Source organism: Tasmannia lanceolata, unplaced genomic scaffold (assembly GCF_043159265.1).
Source record: "Tasmannia lanceolata isolate RefF3 unplaced genomic scaffold, GAP_Taslan_0.1 ptg000016l, whole genome shotgun sequence".
Lineage (NCBI taxonomy): Eukaryota > Viridiplantae > Streptophyta > Magnoliopsida > Canellales > Winteraceae > Tasmannia > Tasmannia lanceolata.
In genome coordinates, this window is record NW_027518693.1 from 6,181,759 (window position 1) to 6,202,412 (window position 20,654).

The following is a 20,654-nucleotide window of genomic DNA, read 5'->3' on the forward strand; positions in this document are numbered from 1 at the left end:
AACTGTTATATGACCGTTAGATCATGATTGGCCATCAATCTACGGTCCAGATTAATGTTCCGTGATTTCTTCTCTGTTAAGCCCAATAAAATGAAATCCAAATGGTACAGAGACATTATTTAGTATTTACTACTTTATTTCCCTAAGATTTCAAGGATTCTCATCCGTCAGGGGGTGCATTGATGAGAAGATATATGCTACTAAAAATAAGGGATTTGGTTCAAGCCTGCAATAGAAATGCAGGCTGCTTATAAATTTCAATCTATTTCGATGAATGCCTCTGTATTTCCTTGTTATTGAAACTGCAAAAAAGAAGAAGAGATGATGAAGAAGGTCTCGGTGGTTTTCCCCTTGCTCTTTGTACTTCTGTTTATCTTTTCCCTCGGTAAGTGGGTCTTGGAATTTCTTCTTTTTGTCATTTGTTTAGTATTTCTAATCGGGAAATGATATCTCACTCCTCACTTCATGAAAATGTACGGTATGGCACTTACCGTAGGATGATCCAAACCGTCCATTAGATGGGCCACTGCCTACATAGGTGGTGCCCGAAAAATAATTTTCATCGTTGATCTGAACCCTCCGATCTATAGAGGGTTATAGGTTGATCCAAACCGTCCATGTGATGGAACACAACATCAATAGGTTGTGCCCATAAAATCATTTTCATAGGTTGATCCTAGCCCTCCAATCGATAGAGGTTTTTATAATTGTTGTTCATCTTAAGGTGCCATGAATCCGTCAATATTTTGCAAGTGTCCTGCATGAATAATATCAAGTAGTTCTTTCGTCATTGTCATATGCATGTACCTCTTCTTGGTACTTTTTTCCGTAATTGTCATGGACAGGCACCCGTGTTGGTACTTTTCGTATGTAGATTAGGATTTCACCCTAAGGAAAGTAGGTAATATCATAGCGTCTTATTCAAGAGAATAGGCATAATCCAAGTGGGATATAGATGGAATTTTTCACAAAGGGTGGAAGAAAATAAGCAAGATTTTGCCTTTATATATGTAGATGTAGATTCCGATTTTACCCTAAAGAAAGTAGGTAATATCATAACGTCTTATTGAAGAGAATAGGCATAATACAACTGGGATATAGATGGAATTTTTGGCAAAGGGTGGAAGACATTAACCCATCATTTTGCCTTTATATATAGTAGTTACATAGATTAGATTACTACTTTATTTCCCTCAGATTTCAAAGATTCTCATCTGTCAGGGGGTGCATTGATGAGAAGATATAGACTACTAAAAATAAGGGATTTAGTTTAAGCCTGAAGTAGAAATGCAGGTTGCTAATAAATTTCAATATATTTCGATGAATGTCTGTGTATTTCCTTATTATTGAAACTGCAAAAGAAGTAGAGATGCTGAAGTTCTCTGTGGTTTTCCCCTTGCTCTTTGTACTTCTATTTATCTTTTCCCTCGGTAAGTGTGTCTTGGAATTTCTTCTTTCTGTCATTTGTTTGGTATTTCTAGTCGGGAAATGATATCAGCACAACCATCTTTTGATATTTGCACTAACCCTTCTTCTCTTTTATTATTTTAACCCTTCTTCTCTTTTATTATTTAAAGAGTTGTCAAATGTTATTGCAGTTCTCAAAAAGCTCTCACAAACCTAGGGGTGTCAACCCAGACGGTCCGGTGGATTGTCTGAATCTGAACCTTAATAGACAAGATCTAGGTACATTGGAAGGATCTTGGATCCTCTTTGTATGATCCGAAAATTTTTGGGTTGTGATCAATACATGGCAAAAATATCTGATGGATAGTTACGATCCGAAGTCCTTTAGCATAAATACCCTCAAAATATTTCTTATATTAAGTCTTAAAGAGGGATATTTTCATAAAAATGAATTAAATATTGCTTACGACTTTCCACTTCCCTCCTTTTCCATGCATCTTTTTCTCTTCCTTTCCTCAATCGGTTTTGTATGAATTGAGGAAGTTTTAGAATTCATTTCAAATGAAGAAAGCTGAGATTTGTTGCTGCTTTGTAAGTAGGACCTACTAGGACACTCCAATGGACGGTCCAATTTGAAATGGATCATGACTATGACACAAAAAATAGGATCCGAAGAACACTCTGAATCTGATCCGACTGATAAGGGATTTGAATGGATCATGACTAAGACATAGGTGGATCCGATCTGAAGTGGATCCACTGACACCTCTACACAAACCAATTAAAAAGGAAAAGATAAGCTGAGTTTGTGCAATTATTAAAATATGGTTGTGTTGATATCATTTCCCTTCTAACCAAACTGTTTATTGTATTCGTCGATTAAATATGCTTACCCAATACACTAAAGTTGTGAGATTTCTTATTGTGGCCGTTCATTGTGTGGGCCACCACAAGACCATCCTGCCTCTTCCATCTCAAGTATTTGTGTGGGGAAGTTATGACTTATGAGAAGCGTGTATCTCTATCTAAATATATTTTAAATATAGGGAGATGATATTTTCACTCCCCTGCATTACGTGCACACTCCTCGTATAACATGATTTGACGTGAAAAGTAGGCAACTTTATGTCAAATCAGGTTATAAGAGCGTGCAACTAATGCAGGGGGTGGTGAAAATATCACCACCCTTTATCATTATTTTTTAGTTTATAAGGAGAAAAATCTAAAAAATTAAATATTTAAAAATATAAAAAATAAAATTTCAAGATATTTTAATTATTTTTTAGAATTTCTTGTGATATTTTTAAGAACAAAATTATTTTTAGAAACTCAAGAAAAATTCAGGATTTTATCAAAAAAATTACAAAATATTGCGATATTTTTTAAAATATCAGAAATAGTTTTTTAAAATTACAAAATAATATTTTCTTTAATCATATTCTTTTAAAATAACCTTTTCCCTTGATTTTTTTAGGCTTTTGTCTAGAAGTGTCAGAAATTGTTATTTGCAGCCCTTATGTGGATGTGAGATGGACTTGTGGCGGCCCAAAAGGGTCCATTAACATTGAAGCTCACCCTTGTTAGGATATATCATATCAGATCTGGAAAAATTAGACCGTGGAATCGGTAAGGTGGTATGTTAGGCAACTTAGCAATTATTTTTTAATTATTTTTAGTTATGTATTCTGAAGTTCAGATATAAATAGTTTTAGGTAGTTATGAATATGTTTTTCCTGCCTTTCATGTAAATCACTCATAAAAACCTCTATAAATATAGGGGAGTGATAAATCAACCCCCATATATCTTAAATCGACCCCTATATGGGCAGTGCTTAGAGAGAGAGAGAGATGATGGTTTATCTAACATATTAGGGGTCAATTTATCACTGGCCTAAATATAATGCAAAGGCACCCAAGATTGCATAGGTTCTACTACAATTCTATTCCTTCAGAGTCTATACTTCACTTAAGTCATGTGCTTATACTTTAATTTCTGCTTTTGACTCCTTGAGTTTAGTTTGTTAATGAAAATTTTCCAATTTATTAATTAGAATAGTAATTATTTCGATTTTTGTGTGATTTTTATGTTATTAGGTGGCGGAGCCGCAGCGGAAGGAGTATGCGGCACGGTTTATGGGATGAAAGTGGTGTGCACAAAAAGGGTTTGCAAGGCCATATGTGACACAAAATATCCCACATACTATAGCTCACATTGTAAACAAATTGATGAGTGTGAATGCATCTATACCTGCTGAGGGTTGAACGATCGACCCAGTGCCGGAATCCATGTAGGCCGTTAATGGAGCCCCCTACTGTTTTATCTGTGCCTGGGACAATAAGAAGAATAAGCTAACTTTAGCATCTGTTTCTTTCGTCTTCTCTTCTATATGGTTGATTTTGCAACATTGCATATCTGTTTGCTTCTTGATTTTGGGTGGTGCATAGGTGCTCCCGCTGTGTTTTATAAGATAATTGATTAGAAAAAAGAGATGGGGTGTCTCTATAAAATTATCAGGTTATGTTTAGCAACTGTGAAAAAATATTCCATGGAATATTCATGGGGTCCAATTGTGAAGGAGAGCTTAGAATTGAAAGAGGGAGGGAGATAAAGACTTGAAGGACACAGGCATGGAGAGAGTGAGAAATCCCTTAAAAGCAGTAAAAAAAATACTCTACTTTAAATTTGTTTCCTTTTTCCTACTCGATGGTCTTTTCTTTTCTCCCCTCACACTCCAATCCACTTTTTCATGGTTGCCAAACATGCCCTTGGTTGCAGCCATATCAGCTCCTCTTCCTCTTTTGTGAGGAGAAATGCTCATGTATTTCCCTAGTAACTAAACTAGCGGTAGAATTACAAATGGGTCCACTTGTTTGATAACCTAGTAGGCCCGTTATGTGTGGACCCATGAATCAGAAATGCTATACACGGGTTACGTTATTCCCCTTTTTTTATTGCGGATAGGGAGATGACAACACCTTTTTGTGGTGTTATAATCCCCGGGCAAGGTTGAGAATGCCCGTTTCAATCCAATTAAAACTGAGAACTGGTTTTTCGGAATGAATGACCCATCTACATTCGCTCTAAGCAGATGAACGGTTTGGATCATTGAACACTTGCGTCTCGATTATAAATTTACGTCTAATATTCTAGGGCCATGATAAATTCACACCCCTTTAACCTGAACTGACTTTAACTCAACTCAACTCAACTCAACCAAGCCTTTGTTCCAAACTAGCTGGGGTCGGCTAATGATTCCTTTAGAAATTTTTCATGAAGAAGGTGAAAGGATGTATCCGGCTCATATTGACCAAGTCTAATCTTGACACTAGCTGGGCTCGTCTACATGCATCATTTTCTTCTATTCTCTTCTATCCAAGATCATATTCTCTGTTATATTCGTAGCCCTCAAGTCTTTCCTCACTGTTTCTACGCAAGTTGTTTTCAGCTTGCCTCTACCTCTTTTTACTACAGTGAATTGACTTCGATAGGTGTTAATTATCCTACAGTGGGTGCGAATAAATCATCACCGGTCACCCATACTTTATCATGGAATCGTGCACTTTTGTCGTCACTCGTTTCGATATATAATAGGAAAACTTGGTTGGGCCTGTGTTATTAAAACCTTATGATTTACAAATTTTTTATATTATTAAATATCTTATACAAATAAATTTCGTTAGTTATTAAAATAGTTTGTAAGTGGCATTTGTAATTTCTGTTTACTTTAGCTCCGATTTGGATTGCAGGAATTTTTTTTAGAAAAGTTTGGAAAAGAAATTTTTTCCCAAATTTCATGATTTTTCACCATACATTGTGATTTTACATACAAAAAAGTGACATGTACCACCTGAGTTTAAGTTTTATTTATAGGGGCCTGCAATTTATAAAGATAACACTAAATTTTATAATTCTCACTAAATTGTGTAAACAAAAAAAATTACTGAGAGAAATTTGTCCTCAAGAAATGTTTTTCTTGCAATCCCAACAAGCTCTTACTAAGTTTCTCTTCCACCAAGAAAAATAGCTTGTAGATGTAAATCTCTTTAATAGTATTTTTTGCTTGAATAATCTCCGTGAATTGTTTATTTGGGGTCATATGAAGGCACTAAGACCTGATTAAGGAGTTTTTATATGATATGCTTGCACTTAATTTTTTCTTGAACAATATGGAGGGTCCAAAAGCATAATTGGAGGCCACTTGATTAGTGATCTCTTCAGTTAGGCATCTAATTTGGGGAATTTACTAGGGTCCATCGCAAAAGGCATTTCACGGCTGGTCTGTCGCATGTCGGACCTGCCACCTTGTGAATGGAGACAAATATGTTAGGCTCCTACCCGAAAGATAATTATTAGGCCCTATCTCTAGCTGGTGCAGTGGCCAGTGCCATGGATTCGAATGCTATTGAGCAAACCTGCATCTGGATTGCGGGTCGAATCAAGCACTAGAATCGGCATCTTATTCCAACTATACACAATTCCAACGTTTTTTTTCAGAAAAATGGAAGGACGGAATTGATATGGGCCAAATTAAAAGTGGGAAAAAACTAGAATCTGCTTCTCACCCGAGTAGGTGGCATTTGATTCTACCTTGGCGGGAATGATATTTATATTGGTTTTTTTAATTAATTTTTTTATTTTTATTATTGTATATGTTTACAGGGGAATCGAAATAGGATGCCGATTCTTGTTCTTGATTCAGGCAATCCAATAGGATGATCGTGACAATCAATCTCAGCCAATGACGTCGGCACTACCATGTTTTGATAATTGCACTAACTCAGCTTGTCATCTATTATTTAAATAGCTATCAAATGTTATTACAGTACCCAAGAAGCTCTGGAGAGCCGATTAAAAAGTAAAAGACAAGCTGAGTTAGGATTTTCTTACCATCTCCTCATCTCAGGACTCAGCCCCCCTCTTGTCTATCCGTCTTGGCATCTCCCAACCCCTGCCTCACGATTGGGTAAGCTAAATTTCCAGTGAAAAAAAATTCATGATAGCCAAAAGTGCCCTTATCGTGTACTTAACCCATAAGAATGTACCAATGTGGGTCATGCTAGCCCTTCAATGAGAGACTCATCCAGTGTTCCTGCCTCATGACTGGGTAAGCTAATATTCTAGGGAAAAAAAATAATTCATGGTCGCCAAACGTGCCCTAAACGTGTACTTAACCCATAAGAATTTGTGGCAATGTGGGTCATACAAGCCCTCAAATGAGAGACTAATCTAGTGTTCTACCATATTGACAAAACTAGTTTTGAAAAAACTCATTGAGCCATTACCTAAAAAAAACACCATACATTTTTTAAAAATAAAATCTTGACACACTTGAGCCTTGTTTGTTTAGGATTATGACAACTGATTGTGATTCCAAAACTAATTTTTCTAACTTATTATTTTTAACTGTCTTGGAAATGAATGACTACTTAGACAATGTTGTCCACTTGAGAACTTTCAGATGATTTGGTGGGTTTGATTTGTTTGCTTAGAAATTGCAACTATAGTTGATTTTCATTTTATTTATGTTTACCTAACTGATTTTGTTACTGTCACAATTCTCAAGACCATTCAGAACCTCTCAGTAGTTATTCTTTTCTTTTCTTTTTTTTTAAAAAATTATGAGTCATTTTAATTTTCTGGAAAGGATGACTGTGCAGACATAGTCAGCCACTTGAATTTTCCATCGAAGTGCTGGATTTGATTAATTTGGCAGAGAAATTATGATTATCATTGATTTCTCTATCTTCTTGTTGTAAATTGAAAGTAGTTACATAAATGAATATGATACTTTATTGTTATCTTTTGACTTTTGAGAACCCATCATTTTGGTTTACATACTCAGGGTAACTTGAATCTCTGTTTTACAGGGTTCAGCCTCTACCTCAATTGGCCATCGCTTTGTTCTTCAATCCTGAGGTTGGAGGTTCAATCGCAGGTTACTAATAAAAAATTGTCTGCTTTAGATATTTTTTTAATATATATTGCTATGCTTCCTTTTTCCTTATTTCTTTCACTTTTTTTTGCTTATTTCTTGCATCCAAACTCCCAGTTGCGAAACTTAATCAATGGGTTGTGATTCAAAATCTTAGGATGACTAATGGGTGGATTCTGTTTTGGAATTGTAGGGCATCAGCAACATACGTGACCTTCCCAATCATCAGGTTGGATTATATTTTTGCTTTAATCAGTTGTAGTATGACAATAGTAATTGGTTAAGTTATTAAACACATTTGTTTCTGTCAATGATCAAAGGAGGCTTTTGCTGAACCTGGCCATGATGAGAGCCTGATTTTTGAGCTGTTAGATGATATTGAAGGCTGTAGAAGTGCTAGCTGGTTCCTCTAAGTCCTTGCTACCAAGCAAAATACAGAAGGAAGCATGGTAACTTCATGCATAAATCTGATATTTTATTTCTCTCCTATGTTTATGCATATAAAGGAGCGCCTTGCCTTAACAAATTCCCATTTTCTTTAAACTGGCATCACAACCTATGAGAAACCAAACACTATATGGGAAGTGGCCATTCATGTGTTGTACATTGAGTGCATTATTGTTGAACAGTAACTAATTGTAAGATCTAATCTCCAAACACTCGTACCATCAAAGGGTTATACCCTTAGACAGAGTGAATCATTGTATCCATTGATTTTGTCAAACTATGTACTCCATCGAATTTATTACTGCCATTTCAATTATTGCTATTCATGTATAAACCCAGTGTGCTCTAGTGATTTAATTCCTTCAGGTGATTTTATTTCTTCACGTTGAGCTCAATTTGCTTGGTCCATTCATCAGATTGATCCAATTACGACAAAAAATGATGGATTTTTTTTATCGTTGTGGGCTGTGACATTGCCCAAGGATAATTCTGAAAGCTCTACCAAACCTAAATTCATATCGTTGCCCTATTTTATGTGAATCTATTTCTGGGCCATGAGGCTTGATCAGTGATCACATTCCATTTTAACCTATGGTTGTTGCAGATATTAGGAATGAAGGGCATGATGAAGGAATGGTGGTAGTCATATGAGCCATTGGGTTTGGCTTGGCAGCAACTTGCAAATAAGCTGAGGGAGGTGAAACAAAAGCTATAATTTTTGTCCAAGCATCAAGGAGAAACTGAAGCTAGGAAAACACACACGTTAGGAAGATTTAAACCTTTGATAGAAGTGAGGAGAGGGGGTAATTGTATGAGTAGACATTCCTCCTCAATTGAAGCAGGATCTTTCATCTATTCCAAATGAAGCAATATGATTCTATAAAGATCTACACACACCAGATTTGCATTTTAGGCCTCAATTGGAAGGTTTGCAATGAAGAGAGGAGGATTGAAGGGGACTTCTCAGAAAAAGGGATTGAGAAAGTTCTGCGTGTAATGAAGAGGGATAGGGCTTTCAGACCCCATGGTTTTTTCATGGCTATCTGCCACGCTTGTTGGGGATTCGTGAAGGAGAGCATAATCACATTCTTTAAGGAGTTCTGTCACAGTGCTAGCTTTGGATACAAGTAATTGCTCGACCTTCTATCACCTTGACCCCGAAGAAAGAGGACAAGAGGAGCTTAAAGATTATAGACCCATAAGTTAGTTTTCGAGCATATATAAGATCCCTGTGCAAATCTTAATTCATGAGAATCCGATGGTTACTTGAACCAATTATCTCACTGTCTCAAAGTGTTTTTGTCATTGAGAAGGAAGATATTAGATGACACTCTTAATAGCTCATGAATGTATTGATGCTCGTCGTACGAGTAGAAGAGAAGGAATCATTTGCAAGGTGGATATGGGGAAGGCATATGGTAGGGCGAAACATGATTTCCTTGATTATATGTTCAGGAGAATGAGTTTTGGAGATAGGTGGAGGTATGCGTCTTTGTAGGTGACACTTTCCTCAGCTGCATCAGAGGACCAAGTGATGCACTTCAAGGCTGTGTATTAGGATGGTATTTGGACCAACGGGTAATCTTTGCCAAGTCCCTTGTCATGGGAGTGAGGACTCTAGAGTATGTGGTGGGAGAGATTGCCTAGTTCCTATTGGGGACTTCCTGTGCATTGGTAAGCTGGTCAAGAGTTTGTGGCTTTGTGGAACCCTGTAATGGAAAGATAAGCGGAAACTTTCAACTTGGAAAAGAAGGATGCTATCTCTTGGAGGTAGGATCACTTTGATCAAATCATCCATTGCCAACCTCTCTACTTTGTTCTCTTGTCCATGCAGTGTGATGGTTCGTATTGAGATCCTTCAAAACTTGTTGTTGTGGAATGACTAGAAGACTTGAAAATATCATCTAATAGAATGGGATGTAGTCTGCAGAGGGAGAGAGGATTGGGGTTAGAAGGCTGAGGGAGATGAATTGAACATTACTCAGTAAATGGTTATTGAGGAGGGAAACAGTTTATGGACAGAAGCTATTACACGAAAGTATGGAGTGGGTAAAGAGGGGTGGCTACGTCAAAGGCTAATGAGAGGCAAAGGTTCAGGCATTTGGAGAGCAACTGATGGCATAACATATGACTTTTCACATATGATTAGATGTTCCATGTGGGTGGGAGATGAGTTCATTTTTGGGATGACTATTGGTGGGAAAAGATATCTCTCAAATCGCCTTTCCTGTCCCTTTTCGATTTAGAGAGTGATAAAGATGTTTTGGTCATTACTCTTACTCTCGCAACAGAGCGAATGCGATGTGGACTCTTTAATTTAGAAGGAATTTTATGGATTGGGATGCCGAGAAGGTGGGTTTTCCCATGGATGTTTTTGACAACAACTTCATTAAACAATGCCAGGATAGGAAAATACAACTTCAGATTTCAGACTGCTGGGGGAGACTTTTCAGTTATCCTAGTGAGCAGAGGAGCAAGGGCGGTAAGGTCTTGGTCGGCTAGAGGACTGCTTTGAGAGTTTTTTTTTAATGGAAAGACTATTTGGAGTTAATGTCTTCTTGCGACACTGTTGACTATCTAAAAGGAGAGGATGGAAGAATTTTCAAGGTAAAAGACAGAAGTACAGAGGCTTTCACGAAGAAGGTGCTAAACCGATCTGTGGAGTGGACATTTACGACTAAGCTGTTTAAAAATACAAAGATGTTGATGATTCACAGAACGTGGAAATATTTTTTGTACAGTACGATTCCTAGAAGAGTTATAGTCTCCTCATGGAAACCACCCACAATGCACAATATAAAGATGAGTTTTGACGGCTCTAGTTGGGTAATTAGGAGATGGGAATGATGAAGTTTGACTTGGGAGAGGGAGGGAGGGAGGGAGAGAGAGAGGGAGACCCTCAAGTAGGGAGGTAGGGAGTCAAAATTAGTGAGACATCGTTTATTGAAGGACTTACTAAATGCCATTAGATGGATCACATCTGGTCACTGCTTCCCACAGAGCCTTTTAGAAAGAAATCTAGTACAGTTAGAATATTTTCAGGTGCATTTCGTTCATGAGTGGAAAGAGAACTAATTCTGAGGCAAACTGAGACAGGTTTGCAAGGGGAAGGGGTGAATGGTTCCTCTCTTATTGTTATCGACGATATGCCAGTATGGTTTGTAAGGCTGGGATGGTGTAGTACTTTTGTTTTTCCATTTTGAGCTTCATTATCTCGATCGGGGATTTCTGTACCTTTGCACTTCAATAAAATTCTGCTACCTTTTTCTTTAAGAACTCAACCAGATTTAACTTGGAAGATACAATTGATAATAAATTTAAGATAACATCTTTAAGACACACATGTTTAAAATTTGAATTGCAAAGTTGCTATACCAACAAGCAAAATGCATAACAGTGAATTTGAAGAGACATTGTTTTGAACACTGTAGTCATTGCGACTGACAGAAGTATCCAATACATGTATGATGTATCTATACCTATAATGTCAGAGAAAGTCTTTCGGTTCTAACATGTTCTGTGCATCTTTTAGTACCTCTGCCCCTGGTTCTTGTGATAAGTGATATCTTAGCTGAGTGCGTCATAGAGCAGAAACCAAATGTTGCTTTAGTTTAGGAAAGAGACATTGTTTTGAACATGGTAGTCATTGTGACTAACAGAAGTATCCATGAAGTATCCGATACATGTATGATGTATCTATACCTATAATGTCAGAGAAAGTCTTTCGGTTCTAACATATTCTGTGCATCTTTTACTACCTCTGCCCCTGGTTCTTGTATAAGTGATATCTTAGCTGAGTGCGTCATAGAGCAGAAACCAAATGTTGCTTTAGTTTAGGAATTGTATAGAATGATAAATTTGCATAGTCAACATAAGTTGGAATCAGGAAGATAGATTCATATGCACACAAATCCCAACTTCAGGAGTAGATATGTTGTACTGCATTTTCAACATGAATTGAATTCTCACATATTATGATGTTGATATGTTCAGATGGTCCGTTGGTAGTCTGCACATTCTCCCAAAGAACTTCCACGGCTAGCAAGTTTCTAAAACGATTGATTCCTGGACCTGTATCATAATAATTAAAGTTAAGCCATTCTTTATGCTTTTCGATTCTGTAATTTGGAATTAGTGGGTGTTATTAAAATTGATGTGCAAATCTGTAATTTAGGATGAGATAATACCTTATACGAAATTAATCTGGTAACTCCAAAAGCAGATTTCAACAGTAACAATTTTCTGCAATAATAAACTGTAAAGGAAGAACAAATCGTTAGATCACTTATCGAGTTGAGGCACGAAGAATCTTCGCTGTCCTTAAGGCAAATCTCGCCCCCACTATGACGAATCAACGGTGCAGATGGGCGTCACGGCGTATGCCTCCAGGATACAACAACTCTCGCTCCAGGGGTGTGCACTCACGCAGCCCGGATGCCTAACAACTTGCTTATATGTGCCAAAAGCCTTGATCAGAAAGGTTGGGGAAAACCAGAAGGAAAACCAGAGAGAAGATAGCAGAAGAAGAATCCGTTCTGTGTATCTTTCTATCTCTGTAAAACCGTTTTTATAGAAAAATAAGAGACACGTTGGGATGAAACGTCGCACTCTTTTAGTGCGTGAGAGACGTTTCCCAAACGGTCACAAAACCAAGATTTAAGGAATCTCAAACGGTAAAAAGTATTAAATAATGATTAAAGAAAAAGAAAAGAAATAAAAGAAAATAAAAAGGCTTTGGGCCCACGCGCGCGGCCGGCCGAGCCGAGCGGCGCGCGTGTGTGGTAATACCAAAAGCCCACCGGACCCAAGTGGGTGATCCGTGCGCGTAAGATTCTCATGACCTCTTTCTCATTCACAAGACTAAGAGAGTGAAAGTATATATATGGCTACTCTCACCCTCTCACACTTCCCATCTAGGACTAAAGTTTTCTCATGGCTTTAGTCCTTTTGGAGGGAAGCTCTAACTTTGAGTGAGAAACCCTAAAGCAAAAAGCAAAGCCAATGTAAAAGACTAAAAGCATCCCTTTGTAAGATTGAATTACAAAAAGACTTTTGCATAAAAAGTCAACAATCCCCCACTAATTCAAAATTACAAGAAATAAATCATAAATGTAAATAGATTTGATCAAAGCAAGATGTGTTATGCATCAGTAGAGGTGTCTTTTGGACTTGAACCTTTACTTAGTGCAGGTATATCGAGTTTATCAAGTACTTGGTGAATATACGTCTTGAACCAAGCACTTTTAGTAATAAACTGAAACAACATACCACACACACAACACAGAAGGCATAAGCAAGTTCATACGGTGTTGCACTTTTCGGCCATGTGCTATATCCTGATTTCATGAGAGCTCTAGAGAATTTAGCCCAATTCTCATAGGAAGCGGCCACACTTCCACACTCATATAGGTGTATCTATCAGGAGTGCCCTGTAACTACGCACCCCACTGACAATCAGCATGACAGCTAGTCAGCTATAGATAACATTAAGAGTTTTACAACTCATCCTCTTACCGTTACAGGTTGCACCCACACCATAGGGATAGGCTTAGTGAACTTAATTCACATACAACTTGGTGCAAAACAGATCACTTAAATAACTTGTTTTTCCCATTGAACCTACTTCTCGGGATCTCCAGTCAGATAGGTTGGGTTCCTGTTATAGGTGATCTAAACAGTGGGCTTCAGCCCCATCCCCCTCGATGTGCTTATGACTAAATTTTTATTTAGTCCTTTTGTAAGACAATCTGATATATTATCAATTGATCTTATAAAATCTATGGTTATCACTCCATTCTTCAACAACTGTCTTATGGAGTTATGCCTCCGACGAATGTGTCGGGATTTTCCATTATATACATTATTACCTGCTCTTCCAATAGCAGCTTGACAATCACAGTGGATTGTAATACCTGGTACTGGCTTATTCCAAAGTGGAATATCAGACAGAAGGTTTCTAAGCCATTCGGCTTCCTCACTTGCTTTCTCTAAAGCAATAAACTCAGACTCCATAGTGGATCTGGCTATACAAGTTTGCTTGGTAGACTTCCAAGAAACCGCTGCACTTCCTAGAGTGAAGACATATCCACTCCTAGATTTGGTCTCAAATCCAGCTACCCAATTGGCATCGCTATACCCCTCTAGTACAACAGGATATTTAGAAAAATGCAAACCATAGTTTATGGTTCCTTTAAGATATTTCAATACTCTAATTAGTGCTTCCCAGTGATCACTATCAGGATTATTGGTATAGCTACTGAGTCTACCCACTGCATAGGCTATGTCTGGCCTAGTGCAGTTCATCAAATACATTAAACTCCCTATAACTCTAGAGTATTCAAGTGGATCTACTCCACTCCCTTTATTCTTACATAATCTTATACTAGAATCATATGGGGTAGCCACAGGTTTACAATCAAATTGATTAAACCTCCTTAATATTTTTTCTACATAATGAGACTGAGTTAAAATTATTTCTTCTGGGTTTCTATTTATTTTGATACCCAGAATTACATCTGCCTTTCCCAGATCTTTCATATCAAAATTATTTGATAAAAATTTCTTAGTGTCTTTAATTACACTTATGTCTGTTCCGATGATCAACATATCATCTACATACAGACAAACAATAACACCACTATCCCCACTAAATTTGCTATAAACACATTTATCTGATTCATTTATTATGAATCCATTTGATAGCATCACACTATCAAACTTCTCATGCTATTGCTTTGGTGCTTGTTTTAAACCATATAGAGATTTTATAAGTTTGCATACCTTTTGCTCTTGGCCTTGGATTACAAAGTCTTCAGGTTGATCCATATAAATCTCTTCATCTAATTCACCATTCAGAAAGGCTGTTTTGACATCCATTTGATGGATTTCAAGGTTATAGATTGCAGCTATGGCAATAAGGATTCTAATAGTGGTTATCCTGGTTACAGGTGAGTAAGTGTCAAAAAAGTCTATTCATTCTTTTTGCTTAAACCCTTTAGCTACTAGTCTAGCTTTGAACTTATCTATAGTTCCATCAGTTTTTAATTTCTTTCTAAAGATCCACTTGCAACCAATAGGTTTACAACCAGGAGGCAGATCTGTCAAGATCCATGTCCCATTACTCAAAATAGAATCTATTTCACTCTTGACAGCTTCTTTCTAGAATGAAGAATCTGGAAGTGACATTGCCTCTTTATATGTCTTTGGATCTCCTTCTAGAAGATAGGCAATGAACTCTGGACCAAAGTTTTTCTCTACTCTTGCCCTTTTACTTCTTCTAGGCTCTACAGATTCCTCAGACACTTGATGCTCTTTTTCTATAGATTCATTGGGTCTTTTTAGTGTGTTCTCACTTAGACTAGTTTTATAAGGGAATATGGTTTCAAAGAATTCAGCATCTCTGGATTCAATTATGGTGTTAGGATGCATATCAACATGATCTGATCTATAGATTAAGAACCTATATGCACTACTGTTTTGTGCATATCCAATGAATGCACAATCAACAGTCTTAGGACCTAACTTAGAACTTTTAGGATCTGGAATCCTAACTTTAGCTAAGCACCCCCACACTTTAAGGTATTTAAAATGCGGTTTTCTATTCTTCCATAACTCGTAAGGAGTTTTGTCAGAATCTTTAAATGGAATTTTGTTTAGAATATAACAAGCAGAGAGAAGAGCCTCTCCCCATAGGTTCTGAGGTAAACCTGAACTCCCTAACATAGAGTTTACCATGTTCATTAAAGTTCTGTTTTTACGTTCAGCAACTCCATTTTGTTGTGGAGAGTAAGGTGCAGTTACTTGATGAATTATGCCATGAGATTCACAAAAAGCACTAAAATCATTAGATGTGTACTCACCTCCTCTATCAGATCTTAGGATTTTGATCTTCTTTTCTAACTGATTCTCTACTTCAGATTTGAATGAAATGAATTTATCAAATGATTCATCTTTATATCTAATAAGATAAACAGTACAAAATCTAGAGAAATCATCTATAAATGTAATAAAATACCTTTTTCCTCCTCTAGTTAAAACATTGTTTAAGTCACATACATCACTATGAATTAAACTAAAAAGTTCTGATTTTCTTTCTTCTACTCTATGAAAAGGCTTCTTAGAGTACTTTGATTGCACACAAATTTCGCATTTATCTACTATTAGATCACTTTTAGGAATTAGACCTATGGTCATCATTTTCTTTAAAGATGCATAGTTAACATGACCTAGCCTACCATGCCATAAACAAGAAGAATCAATAATATAAGCAGAAGAAGAAGATGCTTTATTCATAATGTTCTCAGATACATTCAGTTTGAATAAACCCTCACTGGAATAACCCTTCCCCACAAATTCACCATTCTTAGTAATGACAAATTTATCAGCCTCGAAAACTAGTTTAAAACCTTTCTTGATCAGAAGTGACCCAGACACCAGATTTTTTCTTATATCTGGTACGTGAAGGACATCACAGAGCTTCAGAACTTTTCCAGATGTAAGCTTCAATAGGACTGTTCCTTTACCCGCCACAACAGATGATGACGAGTTTCCCATGAAAAGCTGCTCTCCATCCCCTACAAGCTCGTAGGAAGAAAATACACTTCTGTCACTACAGATGTGTCTGGTGGCACCAGTGTCCACCCACCAGTCCTTCACGTTGCTAACCAGGTTCACTTCAGATACTACAGCCGACAGATATTGATCTTCAGCCATATTTGCCTGAGGCGCATTATTTCCTTGAGGGTTTTTCTTCTTGTCGTTTTTGCGACAGTTTTTAGCATAGTGACCTGCTTTCCCACACACAAAGCAGTTACCTTTCTTTTTCTTGAAGTCCTTATTATTTTTCTTGAAATTTCCTTTTCCAGATCCAGACCCAGGTTTAGAATAGATTTTCTTTCCAGATGAAGATTCAGTGAGATTTGCCTTAGAGTTAAACTCATAGGCCTTTGATTTCTGTTTTCTGAAACGGTTTTCCTCTTCAGTTCGAAGATATACAAATAGATCTTGAAGAGAAAAATCGTTTCTGTCATGCAGAAGGGTGTCTTGGAATTTCTCCCATGAAGGTGGTAATTTTTCAATGATTGCACCAATTTGGAGCTGTTCTTCTATTTTAATACCTCTAGCAAGAATATCAGAAACAATCAACTGGATCTCATTTACTTGATCCATAATAGATTTTCCATCTATCATCTGATATCGAAAATATTTTCCAATAAGATGTTTCTTAGAACCCGCGGCTTCAACCAGGTATTTCTGCTCTAGAGTTTGCCACAACTCTTTGGCAGACTCAATTCTGAAAAATACATTGAACAACTGATTACTGAGACAACTCAGTATATGGCCTTTACAGAGATAATTGTCTCTTTTCCTTTTCTCAGAGAGATGGGTTCTTGCAGGTTCTTCCTCATCAGGTGATGGTTCAGGAGCATTCAAGATATAATCTAGGTTCAGAAAGGTCAGAAAGAATCGCATCTTTTCTTGCCATCTACCGAAATCCGATCCATCAAATTTTTCCGGTCTTTCGGTTTGGGAAGTCATGATGATTAATTTCCAATAATCGGAATCCCAAATTACAGATCACAGATCGTAAAGATTTGCCTTAAGATTGTTATTAAAATTGATGTGCAAATCTGTAATTTAGGATGAGATAATACCTTATACGAAATTAATCTGGTAACTCCAAAAGCAGATTTCAACAGTAACAATTTTCTGCAATAATAAACTGTAAAGGAAGAACAAATCGTTAGATCACTTATCGAGTTGAGGCACGAAGAATCTTCGCTGTCCTTAAGGCAAATCTCGCCCCCACTATGACGAATCAACGGTGCAGATGGGCGTCACGGCGTATGCCTCCAGGATACAACAACTCTCGCTCCAGGGGTGTGCACTCACGCAGCCCGGATGCCTAACAACTTGCTTATATGTGCCAAAAGCCTTGATCAGAAAGGTTGGGGAAAACCAGAAGGAAAACCAGAGAGAAGATAGCAGAAGAAGAATCCGTTCTGTGTATCTTTCTATCTCTGTAAAACCGTTTTTATAGAAAAATAAGAGACACGTTGGGATGAAACGTCGCACTCTTTTAGTGCGTGAGAGACGTTTCCCAAACGGTCACAAAACCAAGATTTAAGGAATCTCAAACGGTAAAAAGTATTAAATAATGATTAAAGAAAAAGAAAAGAAATAAAAGAAAATAAAAAGGCTTTGGGCCCACGCGCGCGGCCGGCCGAGCCGAGCGGCGCGCGTGTGTGGTAATACCAAAAGCCCACCGGACCCAAGTGGGTGATCCGTGCGCGTAGGATTCTCATGACCTCTTTCTCATTCACAAGACTAAGAGAGTGAAAGTATATATATGGCCACTCTCACCCTCTCACACTTCCCATCTAGGACTAAAGTTTTCTCATGGCTTTAGTCCTTTTGGAGGGAAGCTCTAACTTTGAGTGAGAAGCCCTAAAGCAAAAAGCAAAGCCAATGTAAAAGACTAAAAGCACCCCTTTGTAAGATTGAATTACAAAAAGACTTTTGCATAAAAAGTCAACAGTGGGTTCAATCAATGATGTACTGGCTTGGCTGTAACAAGGAAGGAAGTACTGGGAGGACATTCATACATTTCATGGTTTGTTGTCTTGTTTCTTGAGAAGTTACAAATTAAAGAAAGAAAGAAAAGTTTGAGTAAGGTATGATACCAATATGGGAAACGTGACAGTTAAACCAGGTAAAAAATTTACATATAATAACTTCCGGAAGCCATTAGTGATTAGTTGATGACCAGCCATGGATATTGAGGTACAGATAGCGAGAACACATACAGCCTTGCCATTTTGGAAAATAAAACTGGATATAGGCGCTCTCTCATGCCCACTAAATGCATATTCAACGAGACCATGTGCAGATTTAAGGACTAGCTGAAACAGAACACGATATTGCTAGAGAAGGATCCACCTTTTTCCATTACTAATATCGCACGTCTATAACATCTGCATGTTCTCATGAAACTTATGCCTACTATTTTTTTCAAGAAATTGAACGATTTGTTTATATGTCTTACATGAATCATTTCCTGTATGCTGTTTTTAAAATGATAATTTATATGTGAGTTGATCTGAATTATATGATTTGAACCGTAAATAACAGTTTTTTAATAGAATCTATTATTATTTTTGGTCTTAGCAGTGCCTGCTCCACAATTTGGGTTCTTGCCAATGGCAGAAGTCTTCAAAATCACAATCTCGAGCTTAAAGGACCCTTACTGGAATCTTTTTGGTGCAGGAACTTGATGGAGTATCAAACAATGGGTACGTACATACGTTTCAACAACACGGAGTCTCTTCTAGAATTGTAATACATGTCAATGTGTGATATATACAGTACAGTGCTGATAGAATTAACTGTATGTTAGTCTGAATATGATTTTTGTATGGAAAAGTCTAGGAATAGTTCCTTGTTTCTATGAAGTTAATCTAAATAGAGATTTTATATGATATGTGGGTGTGTATTTCTGAGGATTTACATTGGCACGGTAAGGTACAATGACCCCACCTGTTTTGATGATCTAAACCATTCATTTTGTTACCGTCCTAAGTGGGGCCCACCTAGGTATGGGACTGGGTGGTGAGACCCAACCTAGTATGGGACAGGTTTAAAGGGCATTGCCTATTCCATCAGCTCTGGAGCTTTTGGCGTATTGGCAAGGTACCTAACATTTGGTATCAGAATTACGGTCCTCGGTGGGGGCCCGCCTAGGTCTGGGACTGGGTGGGACCTAGCTAGGTATGAGACAGGTTTAAAGAGCCTTGCCTAATGCGTTCCATCAGCTCTGGAGCTTTTCACGTATTGGTAAGGTACGCAACACATTTGTTGGTCCACGCGGCCATATATCATATATGTGCCCCAAAAATCTTCTCCAAAGCATACTGATCATCTCGATCCCCAGCCGTTGACCTGGGATCCCAACAATGTAAACCATCATGAGGCAACCACAGTTCAGGTCTCATGCCTAACAGACATTCTATCTGTATCATCAAGTCCTACAAAAATTCCCAAGGTAACTATTGTCTTTTCGTGTATATGAAACAGTTTGGTCTTTTTAGGATAAAAAATAAAAATAAAATCTACCACAAGTATTTTGGTCAAAAAAGGCAAAATAAACTCAAACGTGAGTCACGTGGCCGACTCTATTTGCAAATTTTCAAACTAGAAGTCTCTTTTTGCAAGTAAAGGAGAGTAGAAGACTTCTTTTGCAATACCCCGTTTTCATACAACGGCTGTTACCCTCCTTCTTAAAAGCACTAATTGGGCCCCACTTGTGCCTGATCGTATCCCAATCTTCGTCTATTTTTCTGCTAAGCAAAGCCAAGCCGTTGATTTTTGTAATGCTTTATCGTACCGATGGGATCCCTGTTCTGAATGGGACCCAATTCCATGTCGGCAGCCTAATCATGTTCTACATGAACAACGCGTAGAGTCATGGGTTTGCTCCCCAGTGACGAGCGTTCGAATCCCCCGTTGCTTACCTGATGCGCGTGGTTTCCGGGTGATTGCGCGCATCCGTAGGGAAATAGTCCTACCCCCCGAAGGGGGTGGGGACACCCTTCGTTACCAAAAAATAGAAAAAGAAATAAAAAAAGAACAACGGTCTTGTCACATAAATTTCCCACCTGTTGGACCCCAAAAAAAATGCCTCTTACCATCGATCTGAATGGTGAGTTTCTTTTTTTTTCTTTTTTTTCATGGGTAAGCTGGGGTTTAGCAGGGACCCCTACCGATTTATTAGATAAAGAGAAAGATGATATAATAAAAGCACAAAACCACCCTTGAAACATGCTGAGAGAGGGAGAACCAAGGCTCTGCACATATGAGCGACAAACACTA

At 37.7% G+C, this 20,654-nt stretch overlaps 1 long non-coding RNA gene across 1 annotated transcript; it reads left to right on the forward strand.

The window, feature by feature from the left end:
• Positions 1–7,134: 7,134 nt before the first annotated feature.
• On the forward strand, positions 7,135–19,261 carry LOC143849109 (uncharacterized). Its single transcript, XR_013235562.1, has 4 exons — positions 7,135–7,343; positions 7,534–7,569; positions 7,661–7,789; positions 18,957–19,261. It is a non-coding gene; the product is annotated as an uncharacterized LOC143849109 (long non-coding RNA).
• The last annotated feature ends 1,393 nt before the right edge of the window (positions 19,262–20,654 follow it).